General features: G+C 41.3%; 1 protein-coding gene and 1 long non-coding RNA gene across 8 annotated transcripts in view; one reads left to right on the top strand and one right to left on the bottom strand.

The window, feature by feature from the left end:
* SLC16A9 (solute carrier family 16 member 9) overlaps window positions 1-25199 on the bottom strand; it is a 58823-nt gene extending 33624 nt beyond the window's left edge. For 2 of the 7 annotated variants that reach the window (XM_072823179.1, XM_072823172.1), the window contains exon 1: window positions 25043-25199. The gene's annotated coding sequence lies outside the window, so the exon portion shown is untranslated. Of the gene's footprint in view, window positions 1-14011; window positions 14111-17894; window positions 17996-18211; window positions 18334-19334; window positions 19456-25042 lie in introns of those variants that run through there. The other 5 variants (XM_072823175.1, XM_072823174.1, XM_072823178.1 and 2 more) reach the window with 5 other exon arrangements.
* LOC140631864 (uncharacterized) lies at window positions 10998-16241 on the top strand. The gene is made up of 2 exons (XR_012029388.1): window positions 10998-11027; window positions 15567-16241. It is a non-coding gene; the product is annotated as an uncharacterized lncRNA (long non-coding RNA).
* Window positions 25200-26212: the final 1013 nt, after the last annotated feature.

Below are 26212 nucleotides of genomic sequence, written 5' to 3' on the forward strand. Positions count from 1 at the left end.
CTTTGTAATTTTTCTTGTTCAAAATCCCTTTTAAAGAAAATATAATCTTGATTTCCTAAACTAAATAATATATGATAGCAATGGCCAAACATCTAAAAAGACTAAAAGGCTGTATAAGAACAAATGCATATGAGACTGTCCTTCATTTAAATCTTCAAATTATAGCACTTCAAGAAAAGCACACAATTACATAGGCAAAGCACCAGAATCATGAAGAAAGTCAGTATTTTCTGGAGGGTGGGGGTTGTGAATGGGTGAGGAGTATCTCCCCTGCCAGTTTGCAGACCTAAGTAGACAGAAATGCCTTTATACATAAAATACCTTGGCCTTGATTTACTTTGCCTTGCCTTGGGTGACATTTCAACACATAGGACAAGAGCCAGAGAATTCTTCTCACAGTAAATATTTGGGAGAACAACCTTTGAAATACAAAGCTCCCGTTTATATCAACTCTGACTAGAAAGACAAGTTTTTATAGAGTTGGCTAACAGCTTCTGACCTTTAATTGTCTCATCGTTTGATATACATGTAGTCTCAACAAAACATGGTGGAAAATACCATTTTGTGATTTCTTGTTTTCTATCAGTATAATGAGTGCCTTTCTCCTAGTTTCCTTTATTCCTTAGGTGCTAATTCTCTGAGATTATATATGCAAGGTGACTTCACAAATAGACTAATCTTTATTTTTCCTCCTTTTGCAATGGTTTCCAGCTTCCCTTGGGGGACTTGGGTCATGTTTATGGGTAGACAGTTGGTAGGACTATTGATCAAGATTCCTTGATCTTGACCCATAGTGTAGTACTTGACCCACACAAGGCCAGCAGGACCTCTCTCCCAGGATTCTGAATTTTAAGAAAACTGCCATAAGGAATAAAAGAATAGATATTTATTGATACCAAAGGTCGTACATTTTGAAGAGACTCTCTGGCAGTTCCTACTACCTTACTACCTAGGGGATATCCCAAATTTGTTTCTCCAGCCTTTCATTTCACTCTAAGAGCAAACCCAATTAGCTGGTTAAGTTAGCTGTTATTTGTTTCTTTTCCTTGGAACAGAATTAACAAATTTGAGTGTGCAGTAATTTCAAGTTGATTATTTTACCTTTCTATACCCCACTTTGTTCCATTTGGGCTAAAGGGTAAATTTAGGAATATAATCTGTGACCACATAATATAAGAAATATAGATATGCCATATTTTTTCTCTGAAATTTCTAATTATCCTTTCTTTGTATCTTATGATCCCAATATGGTAAAAAAAAAAAAAAAAAAAAAAACTCTTCTCTTCCATTCTTTTAAGTAAAAACTTCTAATTAACTGAAATATCCACTAAGCACACTTATTTTAATATTTACAAAAATACAGTATTATAAAAGTTATCTTTATTCAACAAGTTTTTGGTCACTTACAAATTAAATTATATTGCACTAGATACCAGGGGAAGTCAAAAGAAGTATAAGACATGGCCTTTGCCCACTAAGACCTTATAATCCAGTGAGGGGTGTAAAATGGCATGGAATCTTTGAGTCCCAAAAAGGTGGCTGGTTTGGGAGTCAGAGGGAAATGAAAGCAGGAATGGATGGCCTTATGAAGAAGTTTCGTCCTAAAGAACAATGGAGAGATTCAAGAAAGTGAGGGTCTGGCAGGAAAAACATGAATGTGGGTGTGGAATCAGGATAGGCCTACTAGGTTTGATGGAAAACAAAGAAGGTAGATCTTCGAGGGGTCACAGAGGAAAACAAGATTAGAAAGGTAGCACTCTCATTTGAAATTTAAGAAGAAAGTGTCTCAAGAAGCTATACTTATAACCCCAAGATAGTATTTTTTTCATATTTACATAATATATGCTGGCACTAATAATCCATTTATGTTATCCAAGTGATGAACTATTTTCTCCTAAAAAATAATAAGATCTATAAATATCAGAGAGTGCTCTTTTATTTGGAATAGTGTTCCATAAGTATATTCATAGTTTGGGGCTCTTATTCATATAACTGTATGAAGATAAGCTTCTATAAAATACATACATTGTAGTATTTTCTAGTACATTCTTTGACAATTTGGAATCTTTTTTAACCAAAGTGTTCACAAATCCAGACTATGAATGACAAGACACCTTATAAAACTCAAAATTACAAGCCATTTTGAGAAGACCATTTGAAGAGCACTGTAATTAGGGGCAGCTTGCTGTACTACAATTTAATGGAACATCACAAAATTAACGTTAACTTATACTTTAAGTGTACTTCTTGTTCTTAATTTAAATATTAAATAGGTTCTACATATTATAAACCTTGTTTGGAGTGGAGAGAGAGGGCAGTATGAAATACAACTAACCATAACATGATATTATTAGATTATCATAGTATAAAGGACAATATATCTCAATGCTAAAATTTGTTTTGTCAAGGAGCAATTATCAGATTATCATAATAAAAGGGACAGTATATCTCTTAATTCCAGAATTTGTTTTGTCAAAGGGCAAATTCCAAGATACTTTCTTTGGAAAATCAAAGGGACTCTTGATGAAAGTTGACATTTTACTCACGATGATTAAGCTCCAATATCTTAGATTGCATTTAGTTCTATTCAAATAATGCCAGTCCTTTGTTATTTCCTTAAGTCTACACCAGCAGAAAATGTCTGTTCTCCACGTATAGGATCCCAGAACTGCAAATTTGACATTTATGAACATTCACTGTTGACACGGAAGTTTTCTATCCCTGAAGTGTGTACATATGTGCTATACTGTTATTCACCAAATTGAGAGTGATTTACAATTGATCTTACTTTCAGTCCATGGTTCCTCTTGCCTTTGTTCCCCTCATAATAAACATTCTCTAATAAGACAATAATCATTCTCTAATAACCCCCTTTTGACTGTTACCTATATCTTACTAAAGAGTTCTAGATACATTTTTCACTCAAATCAAAGGATGTAAAAATAACTTTTAAAAAAAATCTCCATCACTGCCAAATTAGCTGGTGTTGAAGCATGTTTTTGTTATTTATCTTATTGATTGATTTTCGGTTTTGTTTTTATTCTAATTAGGAGCCTAAGATCATGTGATACACCCTAGGAAAAGAAGTGGTTGATTCCAGATTGATTTTGTCTTGACCTGGTCATTCATCAGGTGTGTCAAAAGTCTAAATCATCCTGGGCTTTGAGTTCCTTCAGTTACACCGGTGCTACTCTTGTTAAATGAAAGGCTCTAAAACCACAGGCCAAGATGAGGCAAACTGAAACCCTGGCATGTCACTGGTGGGGATAAAAACACAGCAGTCACTCTGGAGAACAGTTTGATGGTGGGCATGAGCTCAGACTGTCAAGGGCACAAAGTTTCTTTTTGAAGTAATGAAAATGTTTTTAAATTATTTAAAAATATTTTAAAAGTAGATTATGGTACAGCTTGCACAACTCTTGAATAAAATCCATGGAAATGTACACACTCAGAAGATGAACTTTATCATAGATTAATTATATCTCCACAAAGTGGAGATGTGTTAAACGTGTTACAGCACAACATGTTCGAAAGTTAGTGGATCTTATGGCTTCATTCTGACTCCAACGTCGTTAACAAGTTACAAACTACAGAGCAGACCTGCTCTGCCAGAAGCAGTTCTAGCATTGATAACTACTCTTTCCCGACCATGACTTTTGGCACTCCAAGCATCCATCATGAATTCTCCACCACCTCAGTTTGGGTCCAGGGATGCTGGAAATTAAGAAAAAAAAAAAAAAAACTAGAGGGAATTCTAAAAAAAAATATATATATATATATGTGTGTGTGTGTGTGTGTGTGTGTGTGTGTGTAAACAAATCATTCTTTGGGTGTTTTAACAAAAATTAATATAAGCAAATAATTATTTGGAAATTCTAATAAAATATAGGTTAAAAATACCCTTTAGCATATACTGAGCTTCATAATTCAGATATAAGTTAATTAAATTCCACTTAATGGGAGGCAAGCACAAGAGAAGCAGTTCAGAAGTACAAGTAATTATGCCTGCCACTGGTGCTGGAGTCCGCCTCCACCACAGCCATGATCTCACTTCTACTTTCACTTTCCTATTTCTCAAGTAGCTTCATTCTATAATGTCTGAGAAGTAAAAAGTGCAACATGTGTAGTCATCAATTGCAAAAGAGTCAACATACTGATTTTTTATCATTTGGGAGTAGCATAGAGATTTAAAATAGTGTAAGTTCCCTCTGGGTCAATGATACAAACTTTCAAGTGAAGCTACTCCACTTGGTGATTCTATATTAGTGAACATAGTCACATTAACACCAATGTCAGTCCTTTAAAAGTAAACGTCACTGAATTAATTTTGTCACTTTCCAATGACATTTCATAATTAGTACAGTTTTGATTTCTCTTCTGAAGTAAAATAAACTTAGTTATAGATTAAGATCATTTTTAAAAGAAATGTCCTTCTAATAAACTATTAAAACTTTTTAAAATCATATTAAGATATTCTGATTTTATATAAATACACATTTCTATATCTACAATTCTGTAGTATTTTCTACAATATGACACAGCTATAAAAAGAAGTGAACTCCAAATAATAATTTTAGTATGACCATAAGTCCAATTGTGGTGGCCTTAAATGGACTATCTCAGAAGTTAAGAGAGAATTAAGCCATTTCAGACTTCTGGTATATTAAATATTGAAGAAAAAGAAGCTAAAATGAGGTTAGAAAGATATCTACTTGAAGTTTACACTTTAAAAATTAATGCTATCAGCCAAAAAAGTGCAAAAACCCAAATTCATCAACTGATGAATGGATGAATAAAATGTAGTCTAGCCACACAATGGAATATTACTCAGCAATAAAAAGGAATGAAGTGCTGCTGGTACATGTTCCAACATGATGAATCTTAAAAACATTATGCTAAACACAAAAGACCAAACACAAAAAAAAGCCAAACACAAAAGACCGCATATTACATGATTCTCATTTATGTGAAACTTCCAGAATAGGCAATCTACAAAGACAGGAAACAGATCAGTGGTTGCCTAGGGCTAGGAGATTTGAGGAGAAACAGGAAGTGACTGCTGATGGGTATGAGGTTTCTTTCGGGCATGAGGAAAATATTTTAGAATTAGTTGTGATGATGGTTGCACAAGTCTGTGAATATACTGAAAACAATCAAACTTTAAACAGATGCATTATAGAGTAGTGGATTATATTTTAATAAATCTTATTAAATTAATGTAAACTCCAACTGTATATATTTGTCAAAATTCGTTATATTATACACTTATAATTATTGAATTTTACTGTATATAAATTATACCTCAATAAAGCTGACTTTACAAAGGGAAAAAAATTAATTCTACAAACACACACACAGTTACAATGACCAGATATGGGGCCTGATCTTACAATCTTTGTATGAGGTCTTTTAGCCATGGGAGGCCCCTCCTCCAGGCCAATAGTACTTCTCTTCAGCCATGTCCACACACACTGCCCCAACACACATGTCCAGACTTTTAACCTAGAAACAAGTTATACTAAGGAAATGAAGTCAGGAGATGATGAGTTGCTTATTTCGATGTGTAACTCCTCAAACAAAGAATTAACAGAAAGCAAAGCTGCTTTCTATTCAGGTGCAGGAATGACCACACATCATAAGAGAAGAATCTAAGCAATGAAAATGAAACATAAATTCAGGATTTCTGAAGTACATCAGTGGTGTTTGGATATTTTATGTATATACACCAAAAGGACGTAAAAAGAATGATGCGAAGCAAGTTAGCATTTTCAATTGTTTAATAGCTTCTTTTTATTCTTCTTAATTTTACCATAAAGATGGAGTAGAGAGGAAGAGGGAGATTTTTCTAGTAGGTGGTTCCAGAATTTTAGGAGCTTTGTTATAATTAAATAAATAAATAAATAAATAAATAAATAAATAAATAAATTGCATATATATTATATATATATATATATTTAGCTTCCAATTCAGTCTATGCTACTTACCATTTGTTCTTGAGCCAACTACTTAATGTCTCTGAACCACATTTTTTTTTGTCTTAAAATGGAACAACAGTGAATTTCAAGTGCAAAGCTCAGTGCCTAGCACACAGTAAAACATTTTAATAAATGTTAGCTATTACTTTAAAAATCATAAAGGATTTCTGGTAACTTGATAGCCTCTTTAAGGAGTAGGTACTAGTTACTCATGCCAGAGTTTTATAGCGACTAGTTACTGAATCATATTTAAACCTATGGTTTATAAAAGACTTTTTCATCTTTAGTTACTCCTTAATATTTAGAAAATTTAAACCAAGATCTGGATATTGCCAGATTCCAATTTGGGATAATTCAAAAATCATGTTTACTACCAGATTTGGTTTCCTTTTATTACAGGTTCAAGGCCTAAGAATTGTTAGTGCAATCTCAGAAATTATATTTTTTTAAAAAAATCACCCTGTGATTCTGACGGAGGTCATGCACAGATGCACTCTGAAAACAGCTGCCCAACCACAGTGGTTCTTGACGTTGACAACGCTGGAATCATCTGGGGAGCCTAAAATATCCATGATGGAGGTCTCACCCCACACTGCTCTGGGATACAGCCTGACCCTCCTGTCAGTCTAATGTGCAGCTAGGGCTAAGAATCACTGTCCTTTAGGAGCAACAGCCTCTGACCAACTGTCACATCTCTCCCAGTGGAAAGGGATACAGGCAAATGAGAGAAGGGGTTAAGAGTTGAGGATAAAAAGGGAGACTAGAGTATGTGAAAATTCTTACCTGAACCCATCCACCCCAGCGCAGCAGCCAGAATTTTGCTCTTCTTTTAGCTCAACCCTGTTGTCTGTAATATTGTGAAGGACAAAGCTTATTTACCCCCAGATCTCTATTGATCAAAAGTAAAAATTCCTATAGAAGTGATGACCATGATGAAGTTATTTTCTTGATTTTCTATGAAATGTTCGAGAAAATGCAAAAGGGGAACACTATCTCTGATACAAAATTTAAAAGATGATTACATCCATTTATCTGAAGATTTGCAAAAGCTTCTTTAATGAAAATAGGAGAAAATAGCGTCAGAAAGTGTATCAACTCAAAAAACTTCCAACATATTAATGCGTCCCAGTGAATTGGAAGGCTATAGGCAAGTAAGCATCTCTCTCCAAAGAATCCTAACTTTACAAAACAAGAGAGCAGAATAATTGGACCTTCTCAGGAGAGCACAGCTTTTATTTTTCTAACCACCCCGAAGCACAGAGGGCAAACAAAGGAATGGATGGTTGCCCGCTCTCTCTTCATTTGTGACATTTGGCTCTGTCCCCACTGGTGGTGGCAATGCTATTAACCCCACACTTTGATGTGGCAACTCCCCAAAATCTGTTGGCTGGTTTCCGGCTGGAGAATGAGCAGAGTTCCACCCTTGTGGCTCCAGAGAGAGCAAGTACACATCATTGCCAGTCAGAAAAGAGAAAAGTTTTTTCCTCTCTTTCCCTTTGTCCACAATGGCCAAGCCTGGACACGTTACTTCTAGAGAGTCATTCAGTCACCCATAATGCTATCCTACTGCTGTACAGGAGCCCAGGAAAAACCTGAGCAGAAGCAGCTCCATAAATCTCCAGGCAGTCAGTGCAAAAATGGTCACCCCACTTCTCTGGGTCCAAGTTACATGCCCCAACAGAGAGTATCTGCAGTCCTCAGCTCTGCAGTCCCCAACAGAGCAAGCATGTTGCGGCAGGTAAAACTCTGAGCAGATCATCATGATGATGATAATGCTGCTGCTGATGGTGATAATTATAATAAAGCTGTCAACATAATGATGGAGTCACTTATTAATTTGTTCAAATTAGCCAAGCAATCTCCCAGTTGGGGAAGGTAGGTGGAAAGAAACTGAGATCTAGTAACAGTGTTATGTGGTCCCAAAAACTGATTAGTAGAATTTCCACGTTTCTGTTATGTCAAAAGCTATAGCTTCATACAAGTACATACACAGATATTTATATCTATAAATACAGGAAGACATATATTCTAGAAAATTTAGCATAAGGAATAAGAGTGTGGTCTTGGGTACTAGCCAATCTGGGTGTACATCTCATGTCTGATACTAGCTAAGAGTGTGACCTTCAGCAAGTTACTGCAATATCTCTGTGCCTCCATTTTTTCATCCCTAAAGGGAAGGAATGATATAGCACTTACATCATCAGACTATTGTGATGATGAAATGAGCTCATTTATGTAAAGCACTTAGCAAAGTGCCTGGCACATTGTTATCTCAATGTAAATTATTATTTTTTATCCTGTTAAATGCAACTGCTTGTCATAAAAATATTATTTTTATATCTTGGCAGAGAGCCTCTCAAAATCTGAAAGTACTATCCCTACAAACGCAGCTGGCCAGAACATTCATGACTGCTCTCCTTCTGTCACGACAGTGCGCATGTGCATGCATACACACACACACACACACACACACACACACACACACACTACCAAATTCCTCTCTGGAAAAAAAGGGATATGGAAATGACATTCTCAACATTTCATATAATTCCTGACAGTAAAAGAAAAGGTCAGCAAATGGGGAGAGGGGAGGTTCAGTGAGGAAAGAACACAAGGACAATGACCGTCTGCTCTTAGATCACCAACTGTCAAGAAAAGACAGAAACAAAGAGGTGCTGAAGTCCAAATGAGGTTTGCTATCATTTCCTTTCTTTTGTTCTCTTTCTCCTTTTCATTTCCTTCCTTCCTTTTCTTCCCACCTCAGGAAGCCACACAGGTTTCCAGCACCCCCCACCCCCGCCCACACACACACACAGTTGCGGTACAGTGAATAGGGTATTCGTGGGTAGAGTGGAGGTGAGCATTGACCACCAGAGTTGACGCAGGCTACAAGCAACTTTTATTTTTTTTATTTTTTTTGAGGAACCCATAAACATTTAATAAGGATTAATTAACAGATTCGGATATATATTCTTCAGTATCAGCTCCAGAGTAAGTTAGCACATAAACATTTTGAGACATGGCTCTCACCCACTGACCACACCAACCCTAATGACAGAGTTGATGTCTGAAACTAGATCCTGAAATAGAGAGTATTTTCCATTGATAAGATAGATTTAGCGGTGACTCATATTTTATGTCACGCTATCACTTTTGAATTCCTTTTATTTTTTTAAGTTTTTTTTATAAATTTATTTTTTATTGGTGTTCAATTTGCCAACATACAAGAGACTTTTAAATCAGCTACTTTGTCTCCTAAAGCGCTACATGAACTCATGCTCGTCTTTGTATTCTTAATGCCCCAGTTTTTTAACCTTTCCTCCTTTCTTCTTCCAAAGACTCTTAAGATCTGCCTTTCTAAACCAGTTCTCAAGAAAAGGTGGTAACTCCAATTGCATTGAATGGGCAAATGAAGAACCCCATTTTGAGGCTGTATATCCACTTGAGCTTATTTCTAATCATCAAAAGCATCCTAACCTTACTCAGCACATACATACCTAAGCACTTAGCACAGTAAGATGTGCAGGGGATTGCAAACCTGGCTACACCACAGAACCACCCTGGGAGCTTAAGAATGACCAGTGCTTGAGCCCACCTTGGAGCAATGAAAACAGGATCTCTGGAACGGAGGCTCCAGGTGATTTTATCATGTGGTCACTGAGCTAAAGAAGAGACAAGAGCACTACAGGCCATCTTCAATAATTGCATGTCCTAATGTACAATCATAAAATGAAAGACTTGGCTGCTTTTATTTTAATTTATTTTCTTTCTTTTTTTTTACCCATTTCAATCAATCATGGCAAAGGAGAAATATTTGAAATGTCCTTAAATCTCAATGATATCATACTTTCTTAGGAATTCCCTAAACAGTGGACTTAAGAAAATTTTCTGAGGTTTAAACGCACTACTACCTAACCATATCATGGAATAACTTCTAATTATCATTTTCTGGGGCACGTGAGTGGCTCAGTCGGTTAAGCATCTATCTGCCTTCGACTCAGGTCACGATCCCAGAGTCCCAGTATGGACCCCTGCTCAACGAGATGTCTCCTTCTCCTTCTCTCTCAGCCCCTTCCCGTGCTTATGCTCTGTCTTTCTCGCTCACGCTCTCTCTCTATCAAATACATAAATAAATAAATAAATAAATAAATAAATAAATAAATAATTTTTAAATTATCATTTTCTATTAACACTTTCTATTTATCAGACACAGTACCAATGACTTTTGAATGTTATCTTTAAAAAAAAAAAAGATTTTATTTATTTGAGAGACAGAATGAGGTGAGGCAGGGTTCCTATTGCCTGGCTCAATCCCATAAGACCGGAGCTGAAGGCAGGGCAGATACTTAACCGACTGAACCACCCAGGTTCCCTTTTAATGGGTATACTTTAATATGACTGGGCTTGCTAATATCCTCCAGGGGCTTACACTGAACAAACTGATGACTAAATAATAATAGTATTTTAACCACTTCAGGACCTTTGAGAAAAATATACAGATTATCATGGTCTTCAAATCTACTTTGGCCTTTATTCTTAAAAGTCTTTACTAAAGACATTTCTATTAATTTCATAAATGTTTTAATATTAGCATAGCACAAAAAAACACTAAACACTACTAGTCAAATTGATATACGTTTAGAGCCAGGACTGATCACTCAATGCTCCCATGATATGTTGCATACAGCATTCTTTTCTTATTCCATTCTGGCATGCATTATAGTTAGTCATTTACTCATCTTCTTCCCTTTCTTTTCATTAACAAGAAATTTCCGTTGTCAGGGGACATCTTATATTCTTTACGTTCTTTCTGCATCTATGCATACAATAGGCACTCAATAAATGTTCGTTGAATGTAACAGGAAAGAGCATTAAGCTAAGGTTTGGAAAGGAATGTCAAGCAGTGGGCTAGAGTAGTGTTGTCCAAACCCTGCACTGCATCACGGGTCATGAAATCAACTGTGGGTTGTGAGTAGCATGTTCTAGAACTGGAATTTAGAATAGAATAAAATAGGTAAGAATCTAAAATGTAAGAACAGCTCCTACACTGTGGTAAGTGTTCAGTATTAGTCTGTGAAACTGTCCTCCAGGATTTGTGTGTCTGCCTGTGTGTGTTTGTGCAGGGCCAGGCCCACAAACACATCTCACTAAAGGTCGCGGTCGAAACCACCACAAGTCCATGGGCCAGGACACGGATCCTGGCGTCATTTCTTCTGGGGTCATGGCTGAACTCTGCCATTAGGCATATGACTCTAAGCAAGTTAGTGACTTTCTGTTTCTTCAACTGTAGAATGGAAATAGTTAGAATTCCTTCCTCTTATTTTAGGAGGAATATAGGAAACAATCTCTATGAAACACGAGGCCCAGGGCTTGGCAAAGAGTGAACGCTTACACTCCCTCATCAATGAACAACATTATTTAAAACTTATAAATGAAAATGAAAAATGGTTTTACAAATCCATGTTTTGTCCATATATTAGATACTTACATCTTCAAATGCCCAGCAAGTTACTAGATTCCTTTTGTTTTCCTCTAATGATTTGCAACAATCCAGCCCCTCCAGGATGTCCCTTAAACCTGTGGTCCCCAAGCCACTGTCGCAATTCAGCACTTGAGCCACGCTCCTTTCTTCCTCTAGAGAGGGGCCAGATGCATGTCTCCACTTTGCTTCGACAAACTTCTCCTTCTCCTGTCTCCTCCTGCTTGATGCCATCCTGACTCTGCAACAGTCAGCAGTTCCTCCTCTAAGATCTCACACCAGTCTGGGCAACCTTGTTATTATAACATTCATCACAACATATTGTTATGATTTGTTATTATTTTTTAACCTTCAAGCCTGGCCAGTATCCCAAGTACTAAGAATTGTATTTGCCTCATAGTAAAAGGTCAGTAAATGTTTAGGAAATTAATGAATGCTAGAAAACCTACTTACCTAACTCTCCTATATATCAAAAGAAGTAATCAAACACCTCTCATTCAACAAAATGAATTAAGTGCATTTAGAAGGTATTGTGCATTTATTCAGAAGAAAATGAAATGAATGCATTTAGAAGGCTCTGTGGAATGAAGACAATGTGTCCCTGCCTCCATGGAGCTTACAGCCTGCTTCTATCACTGCATCTGAAGGACTAGCCAAATATGTGGTAAAAATAAAGAAATTATGCTTTTTCTTAATTTAAATTTTTTACCAATATAACATCAAATGGTATGTCTTTACTGGTCAGAAAGTTACCTGATTCTCTCAGATTTGGTTTTAAATGTTAAACATGCTTGGCACACTCTGAAGTGCAACGGGGGCGTTGACTCATTACTGGAGCCAGGACAAGGACACACTGTGGTTTAGAGCCATCATCCAGAGCCTTCTGTCTGTCCTCTTGAAATTAGCTCAGTCTCAAGAAGATATGTGGCTTCTTCTCTAAACATGCCATTCTTATTTTATTTACTCAAATGCTTCCTACTTATTGTCAACATCTGCCCTGAACTTTTCAGTTAGAGTCAGATTCTCTTGTTTGTAAGAGAGCTCATTGATATAAAGTGAGGAACACATCTTAGCCAGTCAAATCTTTACAATAAACTGAGCTTTAAAAAAATCTTATATTGAAGAACTTCACTGCAGAGGAACCAGAGTTCTTAAAAATAATTTGCGATTGGAATCACACACAAATCCATTAGTTTTTGTTTTCATTTTTACTTTGAGGTCCATCTAAATATGTTTAAAAAAATAAAAACTTAAACTGCTGTATTAACACAACTCAAAAGCCAAACCTTAATTCTGTCTGCAGTTCAAGAACATTCCAAAATACTTCCAAGTTTAAAGAGAGAGACAGACCACATGGTGAAATTTTGCCAGAGTAAAGATAATGAAGATTTCTTTGAGCACCATAAGTCAGGCTACAAATGCAACTTGCCCAAGTGGGAAGCAGGATCAATTTCGCAACTGGTTATTATCTCACATTGGGGTGAGAAGGGAGAGCAGGAAGGAAAATGTTTTAGAGAAATAACCCTAGGCCCTGGAATTAAATCACATTAATTGTCCCCAAAAGGTATAATTAACACAAGTAATTAACTGCTGGAGCCTCTGAGTTATGAAAATAGCATAGCCATCCAAAAAGGACATCCTTTGACTTTGTAAGACCTTCTAGATCTATCATCGTTTAGCACTTAGCAAAGAGCTCCTCCAAAGCTAAGTTATCCTCCAAAGCACAACTTATATATGGTGAGTACTGGCCTATGTTTTAGCAAAATGGAAGAAATAGGTTAGAGATAACACGGTTTGAGTGTGGGATCATGGAAGCGTAAAGCCAGAAGCCGGGGATCCCTGGGTGGCTCAGCGGTTTAGCGCCTGCCTTCTGCCCAGGGCATGATCCTGGAGACGTGGGATCGAGTCCCACATCGGGTTCCCAGCATGGGGCCTGCTTCTCCCTCTGCCTGTGTCTCTGCCTCTCTCTCTCTCTGTGTGTCTCTCATAAATGAATAAATAAATAAAATCTTTTAAAAATAAATAAATAAAGCCAGAAGCCTTGGGAATCCTCTAGCAAATTGACAGCCCTCAGGCCAGATCTGATGTCTAAATCTCTCAGAGGCATTTTGTTGGCCTGCATAATATATATTTTCTTTTCTTTTTCTTTTTGTCTTATTTTTATTCATTCAGAATTGCCAAAGTTTTAAAACTGGAAAATTTCACGTAAAAATCTGAATTTTTGGATTCTCTTGAAAATCCATCAGAAGATCTGGCAACACTGGGCCCTTGTTCCCACATAACAGTTGGCTGGGACTGAATAGCTTTCACCCTCGTTGAATGAACATGTTCTCTCCAGTTCCTTCCACTCTCTAACATCTCCCTGACACAGGACCAAGGTTGACCTGCTTTTAGAGCTTCACCTGTGCTCTCTCCACTCTCCCTTCCTCATCCGCTTTGTCGGTCTCCTCTGGGTGAACCTTGTGAACTTGCTACCACTGATTTTATCAACTCCTCAGTCGCCCCTCTGTATGAAGACACAGGTTTAGAGATGTCACGCTATAGGCAAGACCAGTACCTGGGTCCTCACTGACCAATCCAGGGAGCAGTCACCCATTTCCAGTCCTGCTCTCAGGCTCAGAAGAGAAAGTAGCAGAATTTGGAAACCACTCAGAACCTGAGAAGAAAAGATCTAGATTTAACAGAGTTACAAAAAGGAAAAATGGGGCAGCCCGGGTGACTCAGCGGCTTAGTGCCGTCTTCAGCCCAGGGCATGATACTGGAGACCCAGGATCGAGTCCCACGTCGGGCTCCCTGCATGGAGCCTGCTTCTCTCTCTCTGCCTCTGTCTTGCCTCTCTCTCTCTGTGTCTCTCATGAATAAATAAATAAATTTTTTTTAAAAAAATAGGCAAAATAAGGGCCAGACACTTAAAGACAGTTGTTATAATCATTTCCCTGCATCTGATACTCTTATCATGTTCCCTATGCTACTGGGCTCTTGTTTCAGTTTTTCTCTTTTCCAGTAGATGATATCCACACTGATATGGCTTATGTGATGATGATATCCACACTGGTGTGTTTTTTGCTTATTGTAGGTTTTGCATAACTTGCACATGATTATGCAGAGTCCAATCTGTTGTCTGAACATGCATTTGACTATGTCACATACAAACTAGTATATCTGCTACGTCACTTTCAGAGTAAAAACTCAAGACACAATGCAACATACACAGGATGCTGAAATACAAAAAGAGCTGGTGCATTTGAGGGGGTGTTACTGGAAATAATGAGAAGAAGATTTGAAATGGACACTCTCCCTGAGAGTCTGGCAGATCCAGTCTTTGTATTCAATGTTGTCACATTCGCTAATGTTTTTGATCTTAGGTTGATAATCTATTAAGGTCAATTATAACTCAATTTAAAAAATAAAATCAGAATGATAGGAATGAAGATGCAAATTTTAAAATAGAGAAACACTTCTATAGGTAGCAGGCTCAATTTCTAATTTCTTTTAACAAGTTATCTTGTACGTGATAGTTCAACAACTTGTCAAAGGATGGGCTTTTGACAGACATTTCTTGGCTTCAAATCCTGGTTCCATCATCTACTTAGCTGAATGACCTTATTAAAATTATCAACCTAAGACCAAAATTATGCCTTCTTCAGTGAAATAAGGTATGTGGCTCACACGACATATCATGTTTAATAAACATTAATAATAATTATCATTATTACTGGCAACTGAAACAGAGAATAGACAATGGCTCTACTCTGCATTTTGCCCAGGGAAGTAGAAGTGTCTTTCTATCCAGAGTTTTCATCGAACTAAGAGTTGGTATGCCATAAGACCAGATTTGGGGGAAAAACTTGAAACACATTACTCTTTTACAGTAACGTTTATAGGAAACAAATACCATTGAGATTTCATCCATTTATTTATTTTAGGGTATAAACAAAACTGAACTTCAAGGTATAAACTACAGTTAAGGATGCTAACATTGCTGGTATCAATAATAATAACAACAATGATGATGATGTTCAATAACATTTTTAAATTTCTTTGCATGGCTTGCCATATTCTCCACAGTCTAGCCCCATCCTACCTCCCAGTCTTATCATCTTAAATTTCAGGCTCTAGCCACTCCAAACGACTCTGCTTCCTTTGGATACATTGGACTTCCAGAACTCTGTGCTGTTTGCTTGTTCCAGCAAGGCTCGTTTCAATGGAGGAAATCCTCTTCCTTCTTCAAATCCCAGCTCAAATGCTACACCTGCTATGTAACTTTTTTTAGTTCTTAACCTTGAATGAACCTTTCCTTTTCTCTGCCATTCAATAGCACACTATTGATGTTACTGCCATATGACTCCTTTTATACTATCTTGTATTGTAGATATTTGTAAACATACCCATTTTTCCCACTAGACTAAACTCTTTGAAGGTGGAGACCATGTGTTCTTTGCTTGAACTCAGTTGTAAATTCTAGTTCAATCTCATCATCCACAGGAATACTTTGGTATCTGCAAAGAGCCTCTCAAAGTAAAGGCCAACTGCCTCAAGATATATGCACTCTTGCAATCTTTAATTAAAATTAAAGTCACGGGATGCCTGGGGGGCTCAGTGGTTGGGCACCTGCCTTCGGCTCAGGTCCTGATCCCGGGATCCGGGATTGAGTCCCATATCAGGCTCCCTGCAAGGTGTCTGCTTCTCCCTCTGCCTGTGTCTCTGCCTCTCTTGCTCAGTCTATGTCTCTCATGAATAAATAAATAAATCTTTAAAACAAATTAAAATTAAATAAGTTAAAGTCACTAGGTGAAATTTTCTTGAAAACCTAGAGTTATACAAGCAAGACATTGTGGTTTTTTGCACCTTCCCACTGGCTTTCTATACTCAATATACTGGTATTCTATAAACTCAAGAGATATCTCCCCTGAGTAAAAGATCACAGAAACCGGGGTTTCAAACGATTGAGATGAGGAAATAAAACTTGAAATATCTGACCTCATCTTTTAATTGTCCTCCTCTAGCCCCAGTTTCATGACCAGAACCAACCGAAAGCACCATGGTCTGGTTTGTCCTGGTACAGATTCCAATACCAACCAACACACACCGTCACCTCCATCTCTTCAGTCACAGCCAGAAGCTGGAGGAGATTTCCTAGCATCCTGGTCCACTTCCCCGTATTACCTGTCCTCCCCTATATTCACCCTCCACCAGCCTACATACATACAAAAGGGAAGCAACAGAGGATGTTCTTAACGCTGTTAAAACTAAGAGTTGTCTCAAAATTGCAGGTTGAACTATTCTATCATGCAATTTCCATTTCCTGGGGCCTTAAAAAAAAAAAAACCTTATTTCTAGCAATGATATCGATACTAACCCTCTCCTTTTCATTCACGTGTTCTTTAAAAGAAAGTGTGATCAAGTAATGAATACTGATACTTTCACTGCAGAACCTTCCCCAGCTTCCACAGTCTTCCCCCTGGACCAGCCAGAACAATTTCTCAGAGCTAAAACCAACGTGAATCTTAGAAACTGTCAGGACATACCACATTAACACAATTTGATGGAACAACTAAATATTCTACTCCGGGGATAGTGGGACCCATCTGCAATCTAACTACTATCCAGATAGTTTAAGATCTGATTAAAAAAAAAAAAATACACTCAAAGTAATTGTGACCCAGGAAATTGGTGATTTTCGTGACTTGCTGTGTAAGCGTATTATCTAGTGTAAATCCCGCCTCAGCAGCGCGGGTGGGTTGACCTGTACTGAACCAGACCTGGCGACCGCAGGCGCACGGACTGGTTTCTGACCACCAAGGTTCTAAGTGGTCGCCGGCTCTTTGCCAAGCCTGCGCCTCGCCCCGGCACCGCGTCGTCGCAGGTTCGCGCCCGGGGTCCGGGCGGCCGAGGTGCCGCCGCCTCCCCGGCCGTCGCCCGGACTGACCCGGTGGTGCTGAACCTGGCGCGGCGGCGCGGAACCCGCCAGCCCCGCGCGCTGCCTCCGTCCCCGCCCCGAGCAGCCCCGCGCGGCGACCCTCCCCGGGCGGCGGCGCGCCCCAGGCCCCCCGGACACGCAGGGACCGCCGAGCTCACCGCGTCCGCCGCCCGCTCACCCGGAGACCTCCGCCCTGCGCCCGATCCTTCCTCCGAGACCCTCGTCTGTCTGTCTGTCTGTCTGTCTCCCTCTCCCCCCCCTCCGTGCAAAATGCCTCCCTCCGAGTGCTGGGAACCTGGCCGCCCGCAGCAGCTCCCCATCCCGGGGCGCGCGTGTCGGGCTGCGCGCCCAGGGCGCTCCGAGCCCCGGTGCCCATCCCAAGGCGGCAGCCCGCCCCGAAGTGCCTGCCGCGGGCGACAGCGGCGCCGCCGCCTGCAGCTCCCGAGCCAGAGGGGCCCCGCTCGCCTCCGGGAGGCGCCCGCCGAGCCTCGGCGCCGTCCCGCGAGCCCCAGCCCTTTACCTGAGTGGCGGCCTCGGCCGGGGCTCCGGGGCGCGGCTCCGGGCGCAGAGCCCCGGGCGAGCCGGGCCGGGGGTGCGGGGAGGACCGCGGCCGCCGCTCTCCCCTGCCGCTCCGGGCCTGCCGGGCGCTATTTATCCGGGGGCCCGGCCCGGCCCGGCCCCGGCCCCGGCCCCTGCCAGGGTATTGGGCAATCGGTCCGCTACGCGCGGCCCCGGGAGCCGCCGCCCTCCGCCCCCGCCGAGCCCCGCCGAGCCCCGCGTGCAGGCAGAGCCGGGCCGGCCCGCGCCGGGGCGCCAGCTTCCCTTCCCTTCCCGCACCTCCTTCCCGCGAACTTCTTCCCCGCCGCTCCCCCCGTCTCCCTCCTTTGCGGGGCACCCCGGCCAGTCTGAACCGGTTGTGACTGCGCGGGTGGCGGGGGAAGGAGGAGGAGGCGGCGGAGATGGAGGCGGAGAAGCCGGCGGTAGGGGCGCTGCTCCTGCTCTCGCGGCTCCGGCGCGGGTCCGGCCGGCGGGGGCGGGGGGGGCACCCCGAGGCCGCGGTGCTCGGGGCCCCCGAAAGGCCTCGGGAGAGCCGGCGGCGCGGGCCGGGCGCCCAACACGCGCGCGCCCCCGCCCCCGCCCCCCGCGCGCCCCCCGCGCGCCCCCCGAGACCCGCGGCGTCGGGGGAGCCGGGTCTAGAGGTGAGGGCCAGGCGCCCCCGCTCCCCCGGGCCCCCGGGGCCGCCGGGCGCCCTTCTGGCCGGAGCTGCATCCCCAGCTGGCGGGGATCCCAGGGAACCGGGCACCAGAACTCGGCGGAGTCGGTGCTCCTGGGCAGCGAGGAGCGCGGACGCCAAGTGCTGTCCTTTGTGACAGCTCCACGGGAGGGAGGGCGACCCCGCGGCGTCCCCGCCGGCCGAGACACGGTGCGTCTGAGCGCGCCTTCACGAGTCTCGCAGGGGGCGCTTTGGCTGGAGGATCAGGGGCTTGGGAGCCGAGCGGCTGAGGGCCCCTGCAGCAGACCGCGGGCAGCCCAAGGGCCCTGGGGCCTATGCGTGAGGGGACCCCCTAAAGTGGTACGCGCTCTCGGTGGATGCATATTTCTGGGAAGGGGCCCCGTTCCTCCTACCAGCCTCTCGAAGAGGCCTAAGGCCATGCCCATCACGGGGACATCCCTTTATACACTGAAGCCTCCGGTTCTGACCAAGACAGAGACCCCGCACTCTAAAAAGGGTTGTTTTGGGGATCCCTGGGCCGCTCAGCGGTTTAGCGCCGCCTGCAGCCCAGGGCCTGATCCTGGAGACCCGGGATCGAGTCCCACGTCGGGCTCCCTGCATGGAGCCTGCTTCTCCCTCTGCCTGTGTCTCTGCCTCTCTATGTCTCTCATAAATAAATAAAATCTTTAAAAAAAAAAAACAAAATAAAAAAGGTTGTTTTCCGAAGTCCGGAGTAAGCTGCCTCACCTTCCCGAGCCTCTGTTTTCTCTCCATGGTGGAGTCTACATGAAACGAGAGCTCCACAAGTCTCGAGGACCCGACCATCACGTCAAGTTTTCTTACAGCCAGGAAAGCAGTGGCTCCTCCTTTTGCTCCACACCATTCCTTTGAACCCAATTTACTGACTTTCAGGCTATTGGGAAGAGAATAGCCAGTGCTAGTTGATGTTTTGTATTTTGTTTTGTCCTAAGAGGGAGAAAGATGGGGGGGGGGGGCGGCTAGTGGTGAAGTAACAGTAAGAATGATAGGGAGGTGGTCCCAGGAATAGTTTCTGGACAAGAAAATGGAGAGGTGATGCTGTCAACACCATCAAAAATGTATGTCTGAGAAGGAGAGAGGATAGAATAGGGGCTTCTCACTATGTTCTATTTTTTAGCTGGTCTGTGGTTACTCGAGTGTGTTCACTTTATTTGAATGCATTGACCTGTACACTGATAGGATGTGTACTTTTCTCTGTATGTTTTGGTTAAAGATATTTTAGAAAGCTTTTTCTTTGATTCAAATACTCTCTAACCACCAAAGCCAGTGTCATCTTGATAGTTAGTTGATTGAACAAATACATGTATATAAAAGTATAAAAATATAAAAGAAAACAAGGAAACTGTATTTGAAAAATACTTGTGCTCACCCATTGGTTTCTGAAGGTGCTTTGTCCCTGTTCCCATCTCCACCAACTTTTTCCTGGATTTTTTTTGGTTGGGGGAGGGGACATTAAAGATTTTTTTTTTTTTAAAGATTTAATTATTTATTTTTAGAGAGAGACTACCAGCAGGAGGAATAGAGGAAGAGGAAGAGAATTCCAAGCAGCCCCTGTGCTGAGCACAGAGCCCAACACCGGCCTCAGTCTCAGGACCCTGAGATCATGACCTGAGCCAAAAGAAAGAGTCGGTGGCTTAATCAGACTGCACCACCCAGGCACCTCTCCCAGATTTCTTTAACAGAGATCAGCACTCCTGTGTCTCCTCAGCCAGCCCACACCTACCAATTAAGAACTGAAAATGAGCTCATTCTTACACACAGGAGCATGTCCCAACTTTAAAGTAAGACTGGATCCCAAGGGGTCAAAAACTCAAATGGCTGGGGATCCAGACTCATATTGTAATGAGTGGTGTGGGCAGAAGCAGCCTGGAGCACCTAGGGAGTGTGGAAGGTGGCTCTGGGAGCAGCGGCCACTGGCTTAGGGAGCCACGGCCATGTGTGTGAGAAGTACCCTACCCCCTTGTGAAAGTTCCTTGTTCAGTCATATCTCAGTAGAGCAACTAGACATGCGAGAGAACTCTGGAATCTAGCCTACCCCTGACACTTTACCTATGAGTGGAATTTGACCCCGAGAAGCGGGATGTTCTGATCATACCCCCACCCCTAACCACCAGCAGGGCAGGGCGGGGGGTGGGGGGGGGGTGGAGAGCAGGTTGGCAGGGATAAAAATAAAACTTTCTCTCTACCATCCAGAATTTTCATCCCCAATGACTGGAAGAAGCAAGATTTGCTAGTGAGGTGGGGGTCAGATAAGTTTCAATAACCATCTAGTGATCGTTCTATAAATTCCATTGCATTCACTCGCACTGTAACAGATTAAAGGTTAAAAACTGCTAGAAGTGGATAAGTCATTCTCTCACATACTTACAGAGATTTGTTTAAAAGGACAAATTTTCAAATGTTAAAAATGACCTTAAAGACATACTTCATCACATTTTTACTTGTAATTCTCCAGAATATTGTTTCATCTTTTTCTTGCCTTTACTTTCATCACATTATTGGGCTCAAATGCTCTTTAATCTTAGGGGAAGGGATAAGAGAGAGAAATGCCATTTTTGGAGCACATGGTAATTGCCAAGAACTATGCGATCTCATGGGATTACATATTGTTATCTTCGTTTTACAGATGAGAAAATTGGAATTCAGAGGTTCACTTACTTGCTTGGTTGGTAAATGATGGAGTAGGACTCAGGCTGTGGTCCGACTGGCTGCTAAGTCTGTGCCCTTTCCACTCTACTTTAGGAAAACGATTAAAGGCTCGTAAGAGGAGTGCCAGCTCAGTAAACTCACTACAATCCACAAAAAAAACTAAGAAGTAGGTGCTAATATAATCATCCTCATTGGGTGCTAATGAAAATGAACTACAGAGAAGTTTTTGCCCCCAATCGCACAGTTAATGACAGACAGGCCAGAATTTTAATCTAGGCATCCAGGCTACAGAGAACCGTGCTCTGAACCACTACTCTATATCCTCACGAAAGTGGAAATCAGGGACATAGAGGTACATAGAATGTGGGTACACTTCCTTCTCTGTGTGTGTGTGTGTGTGTGTGTGTGTACATATATACACTTTCCACTTCACATCCTTCTGACTTGCATCGCACAGCCTCAAGGCCATAATAAAAGATAACTAACCTTTTATATGTAACAATTCCCAAAGCATCTAACACACATCCACATGTAGGACTCCCAACCCCTATCATGTACTCATTGTTTTCACAGAGAAATTATAAAATCCTGAAAGCAGGTACCTGGTCCGTCCTGTTCATCAGTGCTCCCGAGAGCACAGTGGCAGCAATAGGGTAGCACTTTGCTTTGAACTTTTGTTGAATGAATGAATGGCCAAATGAGCAATGAATACATGAATGCGCGCTCAAACTGTTAGTGACTTTTTTGCTGCAAGAGTGGCCTTATTCTGCCAAGCTCTGTTCTATTTTTTTTTAACAGAACAGCAATTGACACATAATATTGTATTAGTTTCAGGTGTACAACATAGTGATTCAGTATTTATACACAGTGTGAAATGGTCACCACACTAAATCTAGTTACCATCTGTCACTATACAAAGTTGTTACGATATTGCAACAACTGTGCTGTACATTACATCCCCATGTCTTACTTACTTACTTACTGGAAGATTGTACCCCTGAATCACCTTCACCTATTTCATCCAGGACCCCTCTCCCCTCTGGCAACCCTCCATTTGTTCTCTGTATCTATGAGTCTCTTGCTGTTTTGTTTTGTCTGCTCTGTTTTTAGACTCCACATATAAGTAAAGTCAAATGGTATTTGTCTTTTTCTGCACAATTTCTTTCACTTAGCATAATACCCTCTGGGTTCCACATTGTCACAAATGGCAAGATCTCATTCTTTTTTATGGGTTAGTAGTGTTCTATTGTGTATATATGCCACATCTTCTTGATCTAGTCATCTATTGATGGACACTTAGGCTGCTTCATTATCTTGACTATTGTAAATAATACTGTGATGAACACGGGGATTTTTTTTTTTCAAATTAGAGTTTCCAGGGCAGCCTGGGTGGCGCAGCGGTTTAGCGCCACCTTCAGCCCCAGGTGTGATCCTAGAGTCCCAGGATGGAGTCCCACATTGGGCTCCCTGCATGGAGCCTGCTTCTCCCTCTGCCTATGTCTCTGCGTCTCTCTCTCTCTCTCTCTCTCTCTCTCTGTGTGTGTCTTTCATGAAAAATAAATAGAATCTTTTTTAAAAAATTAGTTTCCATTTAACAGATGGGAAATTAAGGCCCCATGAGATTCAGTGAGCTGCCCAACATCAGAGGGCAACAAAGCAGAGAAATGGAAGCAAACAGGCAGCATGAGTGCAGAGGTCACGCCTCTGAAACTCAGCTTTCTGCCTTCTCCCTGTCCTCACCCACGGCCTTACCTCAGGACCCGGCACAGAGCTTGCACATATGAGGTTCTCCATCTGTGTATTGAAGAAGGGAAGGACAAAATTCCCAAAATTCCCTGAAGGACAGTCTCAGGCCACCTCTCACATCTTAATTCACTCATGGAATTGTGTATGTTACAAATCCAGCTCATGTGATCTACGATGTAATCATGTTGGATAATAGATCACCAGAGAAAGGTTTAATCCCAAAGACAGGCTGTCGGGTTCAAATGTACCAATGATTTCAATTTCTTTTTTTTTTTTAATACAGGTAGAATTGATTAATGTTATTTTATTTTTTAATATTTTATTTATTTATTCATAAAAGACACAGAGAGAGAGAGAGAGAGAGAGAGAGGCAGAGACATAAGCAGAGGGAGAAGCAGGCTCCCTGTGCAAAGCCTGATGCAGAACTCGATCCCAGGACCCCAAGATCAAGACCTGAGCCAAAGGTAGATGCTCAACCATTGAGCCACCCAGATGCCCCTGATTAATGCTATTTTAAAATAAACATAAGACTGTTGAATTGAATCTTTTGTTGAAACAGTGCCAATTTTTATCATGTGCCTCTGCCTAACTGTCGACTTCCATGTGCAGTACATAACAAAGTTTCAGACAGCCCCAAACAACATTTCAGTTCCAAATGTAAAGTTTTAGCCTTCTCTTCTCCATGACATGATGTAGGTGAAAAAACCTGACCTCTACTCTGTGCACAAGATCTATGCAGTCCAAAATTGTGGACAATTCAAATAGCTTACTGCGTGGTTTCCACAAGCAAACATTCAAGGTTTTTTGTTTGTTTGTTTGTTTGTTTTTCATTTGAAAATATGGTCACCAGAGAACTAGGCAACATGCTGCCCCTTTGGCTTGTTGAACCTGTTATTGAACATGGTAGCCCACTTGTGAAAGTAAAAGGTATAGAGAAAAAAACTGCAGCCTTGAGGGACAAAAGTGTACAGTCAAGCATGTCCTGTAAGAGTTCAGACATGGGTAGAAAATGTGTAGATGGAATCAGCCTAACAGCACACCCCTCATCCCAGACTGTGCTGGCTCCCTCCCACCCCCACACTGTACAGCTTCTTAAACTGCAGGCAAAACAACCATCCATAGAATTGAAATGTGTTTGAAGTCCTCTGCTTTATTTTAAAGATGTACGTGACTCTTGCTTTCTACTCGATAGCTATATGTGTTTTAAGATCATAACAATATTTAATATATAATTACCTACTTTATTTTCCATTAATGGTATTTAATATTAATTTTTAAGTTTAGTAAATAAACATTTAATATTAATAAATATAATAAGAGCTTACATTTTTAAGCCATTTATATATACGGTGGATTAGTCAAGGTCCAGACAGGAAACAGAATACATCCCAGTGAGTCAAGGGAAGGAATCTAAAGGGAAAAAGTAATTATAGCACTTTGGGCAGAGTTAAAGGAATAAACTAGAGGCACCTGAAGACCAGACAATGGGAAGTGATTTGTGCTGCTGGATCCTAAGTAACAAAGAGAAGACCTAGCATTACCAGTACCTATGAAAGCAGAACTTGAAAAGGAGGGACCATCCAAAGGGAGCTGGAATTGGGAAGAGATGCAGTTTGAGTCAAAGACAAGTGCCAAAATGAGTGAGGAGAGAAAACCTCTGCCTCTTTCTTTGTTCTCAAGTCTCTTGATGGTGCTTATCATTGGCCAAGGCACTGAAGGAGCCCAAGAGGTGCTGTCCACAAGTAGTCAGCGTACTGGGCACAGAGCAGGACAAAGAAGTGCAGAAATTGAGTTGAGTGGGAGAGAGTGGCAAACGGAGACGACCAGACCCACTAGACGTTGTACTAAGCACTTAAGAAGTAGGTACTATTTCCTCCATTTTACAGATGAAAAAACAGAGATACGAATTTTAAGCCAAGGTTGTATGATTCTGGAGTCTCTGCTCTTAATTACTATACTTTTAACCAAGCTGTATTGAAAATTTTTTTTTTTTTAATGAAAATAGTTTTAAAATTACTTACCTACTTGGGCTTCTGGGTGGCTCAGTTAGTGTGGCGGCAGCCTTCCACTCAGGTCACGATCCAGAGGTCCCGGGATGGAGCCCCACATCAGCCTCCCTGCTCAGTGGTGAGCCTGCTTCTCCGTCTCACTCTGCCCCTGCTCATATATTCTCTCTCTCTTGCTCACTCTCTCTCTCAAGTAAATAAATAAAATCTTTAAAAAAAAATTACCTAGTCTAAAAAAAAAAAAGGGATCCCTGGGTGGTGCAGCGGTTTGGCGCCTGCCTTTGGCCCAGGGCGTGATCCTGGAGACCCGGGATCGAATCCCACATCGGGCTTCCGGTGCATGGAGCCTGCTTCTCCCTCTGCCTATGTCTCTGCCTCTCTCTCTTTCTCTCTCTGTGACTATCATAAATAAATAAAAATTAAAAAAAAAAACAAACCTTTGTAAAACAAATGCTATGTCTGTCTTTGTCACAAGATTTAGTGATCATGACCACCCTTATTCTGACAAATTTGCCTTAATCTCATCAGCAATTTACCTTACGGTTAGTCTCATGCAATTTATATTGATTCTATGATCTACAACTTGCAACCCATTTTCTGAAATCTGTGTTGTCTATAACCCAAGTCTCCGTGCATGAACTACAAAATATACTTCCAGTTCTTATTTATTCTTATTTACTCATTCATCAAATAATTCTTAATCATATACTTTGTGCCAGGCATTATGAAAACAAACGACCTTGCAATCTAGGAGGAAATACTGATAAGATAGTTACTAGAATGTACTTAAGTACCTTAGTCAAGGTACTCATGCTGCATTAAGGGAACACGGAAACATAAACACAGCTTGGATTGAGAGGGAGGCATCCCAAGACAGAGAGGAAGGAACATGTGCCAAGTCTAAATGGCACAAAAACCTCTTATGTTAGGGACTACATTGAGGACTACAATGGATAACTACAAAGATTTAAAGATAAGAGTATTTGTGGGAAGTAGAAGGCAAACAGGAGCTTTTGATTGCAAACAACAGTTCCCATCTCTTGGTAGGATTGCATAAATGGAGAACCCAAGAGGACGTAAGTCTACTTAGAGATCTAGCTGGCATGGACTCACAGTCTCATCAGCAAATGAATGGGCTCTGACCATTTGCTCCATCCTTGCAAGATTTCATTCAAAATTCGGAGT

The sequence above is a fragment of the Canis lupus genome, chromosome 4, assembly GCF_048164855.1.
Source record: "Canis lupus baileyi chromosome 4, mCanLup2.hap1, whole genome shotgun sequence".
Classification (NCBI taxonomy): Eukaryota; Metazoa; Chordata; class Mammalia; order Carnivora; family Canidae; genus Canis; species Canis lupus.